This window comes from Rutidosis leptorrhynchoides, chromosome 11 (genome assembly GCF_046630445.1).
Source record: "Rutidosis leptorrhynchoides isolate AG116_Rl617_1_P2 chromosome 11, CSIRO_AGI_Rlap_v1, whole genome shotgun sequence".
Taxonomy (NCBI): Eukaryota; Viridiplantae; Streptophyta; class Magnoliopsida; order Asterales; family Asteraceae; genus Rutidosis; species Rutidosis leptorrhynchoides.
In genome coordinates, this window is record NC_092343.1 from 327,049,711 (window position 1) to 327,056,100 (window position 6,390).

The window sequence follows — 6,390 nt, forward strand, 5'->3', positions numbered from 1 at the left end:
TGATATCTCCATATATATATGTATGTAGGTTGTTATATGTATATGCATATTATATGTCTATATATAATATGTTTTGTTGGAGAGTAAAACAACAAAAGTAACTATCATAATCCTACCTTAAATTACGGAGGAAAACAATTGAAATAAGTGGGTGTAAGTGGTGCTCGAAAAGAAACAACAAGAAAGTAGGTGCAGTGAATGAAGTAGAATTAAGATAGATAGAGATAGGTAACAGGAAGTGGACTAGTAGACATGTGTATCAATATATTATAGTAACATCACCATCAGCCCGTAGTATGATATTGTCCGCTTTGGACACAAGACGATCACCGACGGGCTACCCGCGCACGAGTACAACCCCGGATCGCACTTCTACCTCACGGATTTGCTTCTCGGGTAAACACCCTCAAAACGCGTCATACCAGAAGAGGTATCCACACCCTTATAAGGAGTGCTTTGTTTTCCTCTCCCACCGATGTGGGACGAGTCTGTTACAACTCTCCCCCCCCCTTCGGGACACTGCGTCCCCGCAGTGCACATTGATGCGGGCCCCAGCTCTGATACCATAAGTAACATCACCATCAGCCCGTAGTATGATATTGTCCGATTTGGACACAAGCCGATCACCGACGGGCTACCCGCGCACGAGTACAACCCCGGATCGCACTTCTACCTCACGGATTTGCTTCTCGGGTAAACACCCTCAAAACGCGTCATACCAGAAGAGGTATCCACACCCTTATAAGGAGTGCTCTGTTTTCCTCTCCCACCGATGTGGGACGAGTCTGTTACAACTATTACATCCGTGAACATTTATTAATCAAATAGAATTTAGTAAGAAATGAGGTAGTGGGTTCATGTTGGACCAAGACAATTATGAATATATATATTTATAATTCACATTCGTGGGAACAAAATATCTAGTTGCCACTTTGTATTAATTGCATCTTTCGTGAATATCCTTTGGCTATATGTTACCGACAGTTTTTACGTAGGATATTTCGTATTTAAGTTTGTTTAATCACAATCGAATATCAGACGAGTATTACAATCATTAAATAATTACATTTAATATACTATATATACATATATATAGATTCATTTTAATAATAAACTTTATTATATCTTGTACTATTTTATTTTACAAAATTAATTCTAATAACTAAATAATATAATATTTCAAATTATATTTCGAATTAATATATATATATATATATATATATATATATATATATATATATATATATATATATATATATATATATATATATATATTTAAATATATATGTATCTATTTACAAATAGTTGTTCGTGAATCGTCGATAACAGTCGCAGGGTAATTGCATATATGAAACAGTTCAAAATTTTTTAGACTCAACATAACAGACTTTGCTTATCGTGTCGAATTCATATTAAGATTAATTTTAAATTTGGTCGAAAATTTCCGGGTCGTCACACTTTAAACTTCGATTTCTCTTCATGTGCACTGTATAAACGTGCGATGTCTTGATCCGTCAGCCTTCTCATATACTCTGTAGCGGTGTTCATCGGTTTGGTTGAAACCATTTAAACCGAACACCAAATCGAAAAAATCCAAACCGAATTTGAAAAATAGTTTTCGGATCAAGCGAAACCGAAAGCCGAATTCACATTCAATTTTCGTTCGGTTTTTGGTTTTGAAATTTCTAAATTTGGTTAACCGAAAACCAAATATAAAACCGAAATAAATTTTGGCGTTATTAAATAAATATATTAAGTTATTAATGTTATTGTGTACATTGTTAGATATAGGATTTGAGTAGATAATTTAACTTTTTAAATCAAAGTATGTTTACTCGGATTTGAAATCCTTTTTAAATTATTAATCCCTTCACATTCTTATACATGTAATCAATTCAAACCGACTTTCCCATGATTATCGATTTTATGTATTTTCTTGATATAATATGTATTGTATTATAATATTTTATAAGCTTATTCTATTTTGTAATTTCGTATATATACGTTCAATTATATATATTAGTTTATTAAGATATATCACAGAGTTAACACGATAATGTTTGTTCACCTCGTAGGGAAAAAGTAAAAAAAATAAATTTTGAATGTTGAATTCGGTTTTAACCGAAACCAAACAGAATTCAAATTCGGTTTTTGGTTTGGTTTCGATTTTGGTTTTGATATTTGATTTCGGTTTCAATTTGGTTTTCGGTTTTGACTTTAAGAGTTTCAAAACCAATAAAAACAAACCCAATAATCAGAAAACCGAACTGATGACCACCCATAATACTCTGTGCGATATAATTTGACGATACACTTACAAAAGTGGTCGACACATAATATTGACAATGCCTCACTCATCTGTAAGTATTCATCGAACATGTCCGCAACGGTTCCATACGCCAATTGGCGTAGGTCGGAAGTACACTTTTGTAGAATAGTAAATGATTGTCTATTGAGTGAATCATAACGTTCAACAAAATTAAAATGAACGTGAATATTATTACTTGATTTTTGAGATATACCATTTGTAATTCAGACGAACAATTGACGACTCATACGGAACTGTCTTTTAAACTTGTGAGGTGGATATTCTGGTGTCTCCGAAAGTAATCATCCAATGATCGTTGCACAGCAACCTCTTTGAATGCATGATCGAGATGTTTGGATACACTCTGGTTGATCGATCAAATACTCTTGTACGAAATCTAAAATACCTTCGTCTTTATCAACGGATTTCAAAACTATATCGCACGATTTGAGAAGTTGTGTCTTCGAATTTGAAGTTCTATTTAGAAATAAGAATTGAAATATGATTTAGAAATGAGAATGGAAATGATATTTATAGGGAAAAAATAAATTATTTTTGAATTTAGGGAAAAAAATTTAAACGGTAATATATTTGTTTGAAAATTAAAAAAAAAAATTTACCAATTAGAACACGCCAGGTCACCCTGATGCCACAATTACTCTCCATCAGGTTGCTGACTAACGTCGTCGTACCGTCACTGCTGACTTCGTGTTAGCGGCGTCAGGCAGCTTTACTGGTGTATGTTGGAGTGAAGGAGCTTAAAACAAACAAAGATGTGTGTGCTGTTGAAGAATCGCGAATGAGAGAATGACAAAGAAGGATGGCTCGCGATTGCGAGAGCTGGGCGGCCAAAAGTTTCTAGATTAAGGAAACTTGTTCCCAAAGTTGTTTCCTTGTTTGTTTTTTTCCTATAAATAGGACCATATGTAACCCATAACAATGTGCACGAAAATTATAGTGAAAAATCTCTGGTTTGCGCCCGTGAAGTAAACTTTACTCCGCGTTTTGGAGTTGGGATATAACCACGTTAAATCACGTTACGTTTATTTTTATCGTTCTATGATTTATTAATCGTTTATCGTTCGTAGGTTAGTGATTAGTTTAAATCATTTGTCTTGTTGGAGCCTTCCGAATTCCTAACAGTGTCATGTTGTGGATAGAAAGGGGGTTGAAATGGCGCGTTAGGGGAGAGTGTAACAAAATTCTTGTAGGGAAATAAAGATTTAGTCAATTGAATAGTCATGTCACCTACTCAAATAAAATTCGCATAATTGTGAATTTCCGTACGTCTCAATAGCTTCTCAATTTTTCAAAGACATAATTACGCTCCTCCTCCCTGTGGTTCACCCCAAAATACATCCCTCGTCCTTATACCCTTTTTTGCTTTTCTCGTCCCTGTGGTATTTGGCGTATACATCCCTCGTCCTTCCGTCCAATTGCTGTTAGTTTTAGCCGTTAAGACAAATCATGTGCTAGGCATGTGAGGGTACTTTTGTAATTTAACATATATCTTCTCCATTTCATTCTTTTTTATCTTCTATCTTTTCTCAAAAGATAAACCTAAACTAAAATGAATCTAAATCAGCATATAAACCCAAACTAAATCAAATCTGAAAGCGCTTAACTTGATTTACTTGGAAAATCGGAACCTACAATTACAAAATCTAGTCCTATTATAAAATCACATATAACATAATATAACATTCAAGGATAAAAATCTTAATATAAAATCCATGTCTGTATATTATTAATTTTATAAACAGAAAAATAGACCAATGGCCTGCAAAATGAAATGAACCTTGTGAATGTGGCTGTTGTAAACCACTCAGCATCATTGACATTATTATTGACATTATCAGTTGGCAAAATCTTGAAATTTGTATTCGATCCGTTTGATAACAAATCTTTTACTTGAGGTGAATGCAATAATAACCGTTCTAATGCTCCTGATGCTACCTTTTCGCCCTTTTGTTACTAAATTTGAAAAACGATTAAGACTTCAAATTTGAAAAAACATCTAAGTGTAAAAAAACGATTCTGAATAAGAATTTGAAAAATTAAGACTTCAAATCTCATATTCAGCTTTACAGCCTACAAAATCACAACCATCCTGCATCATCGTCATCGCAATGGAACCGTCCCTGGATGCAAGGTTGGAGAATTCGGATCTTGGGGAGATCTCGTTTGAACTTTTTCAGGGGGATCTCGGCATCTCGCAATAATCTCGAGGAGATCTCGGACGTTGACTTTATAGTTTTTTAAATAAAAATATACGTAAAAACACACACACACACACACACACACACACACACACACACACATATATATATATATATATATATATATATATATATATATATATATATATATACTAGTGTATTTTTGGCTGTGCAAATGCACAGCCCAGGTTTTGATGTACTGAGTTTCGACAAAAAAAACATGAACAAAGTCAACCATATATGCATATGAGATGTCTGTGAAATGAATAATGAGTAGATAGGATGTCTCCATTACTTATTCTGATGAGCTTCTCACACTCCAAACCATGCAGTTATTGTCGTGATTTCCTGTGGCACACATTTGATCAGTATAACACTAACTGTTATAGATAATTAAGTTACATACTCGCCTACATTAACAAGCCTTATTTTGTTCTTGCATCAAAGATCTCAACAATTTTCAATTTTCATATATGCATTATGTGATAAAATTAGTTATACATTAAGACATACATCCTTCCTAACTGCATCACATATTCACACCTATAAATCACATATTCACACCTATAACTATGTTCTTCATTAAAAACCTAGCTAGTTTCATCACAGAATATACACTGGTAATATATATATATACATGACTCTTTAAAATACCAGACATATCTTGAAGATCCAAAACACATATTGCATCTTTTTACCGTTCTTATAATTTGGGAATATTTTTTTTTTTGTTTTTTTTTTTTTTTTGAAGAACCAACCATTTATTCCCTTTGCCTTGAATACCATTTGAGTTTACATTACTATATAAGGCTTAAAAGGAATATATCAGTTCCCCAGAATACGAAACCCGAACAATAAAGTTTCTGATCTAAAAATGAATAAAAATATAATTAGATACGTAATAACAATACTACCAATCTTCCCTTTGAATAAAAAACGAAAAAAAAATCCCCCATATCCCAAAATAAAATTTCAAAGTTCAATCAAAGCTACCTACCTCAAAATAAACTACAAATTAGAGAAGGAACAACTTTAAATATCGGAAATAAGCAATAGCTACAATGTTTGCTAAAATAAATGTTTCAAATAAAGCAACAATCAACAAAACATAGACATAAAAGAGAAAAAAGATGCCGAAATTGTCAAGAGCAGTCAACCGAATGAATTTCAGATCCAAACCTCACCGAGGACGGCGTTTGTCAGCAAGATTTGCAACGCCAATTGCTTCCCGTCTTTGTCGATAACCTTTGATACAGGTACCTCCTGTTCCTGAAATAAATTCAAATCATAGAAACCATATATATGCGAAATTAAGAGTTGCAAAGAATGGAATACCCAACAAAACATTATAAGAGTCGCAAAGAAAGGAACATTTGACAGATAATAGGCTGTAAAGAAGAAGAAGAAAAAAACGCAATCTCACCATCATTAAAAACATATTGATTGTGAGAAGGAAAAAGATAAATATGAATATGGAGGCCACGTAAATAGAAATAGAGGGCTGCAGCTGAGGCCTGAGTGTCAGAACTCTCACACGTGGTGAACCCCTGATACCCCCCAACTCCGAAGGTAATAACAAATCAAAACGTGTCATAAAACTGAGGGTATATAAATTGGGCACGTCGATGACTTGTAAATGGGTTTAGTAGCAAATAAAAGGCCCATTATTGAAGTGGAGCCCAAGTAATCCAAATTAGGATTTATGGAAAAAGCTCATGACAGATAAAACAAGACATGAACCAGGTCGTAAGCACATGCGTTGTTTGATGTTGAGTTAATATAATGAGGACTAAGTGCTACAGTAAACAACCCTCCTTTTTATAAGAATATCCGAGAAATGAGTAAGAAAATCTTAGAAATTAC

General features: G+C 33.6%; 1 long non-coding RNA gene across 1 annotated transcript; it reads right to left on the reverse strand.

Annotated features, from left to right (window-relative positions):
• Positions 1–4,744: 4,744 nt before the first annotated feature.
• On the reverse strand, positions 4,745–6,052 carry LOC139876369 (uncharacterized). The gene is made up of 3 exons (XR_011768068.1): positions 5,951–6,052; positions 5,707–5,796; positions 4,745–4,875 (listed from the first exon to the last, which is right to left on the reverse strand). It is a non-coding gene; the product is annotated as an uncharacterized lncRNA (long non-coding RNA).
• Between the last annotated feature and the right edge of the window lie 338 nt (positions 6,053–6,390).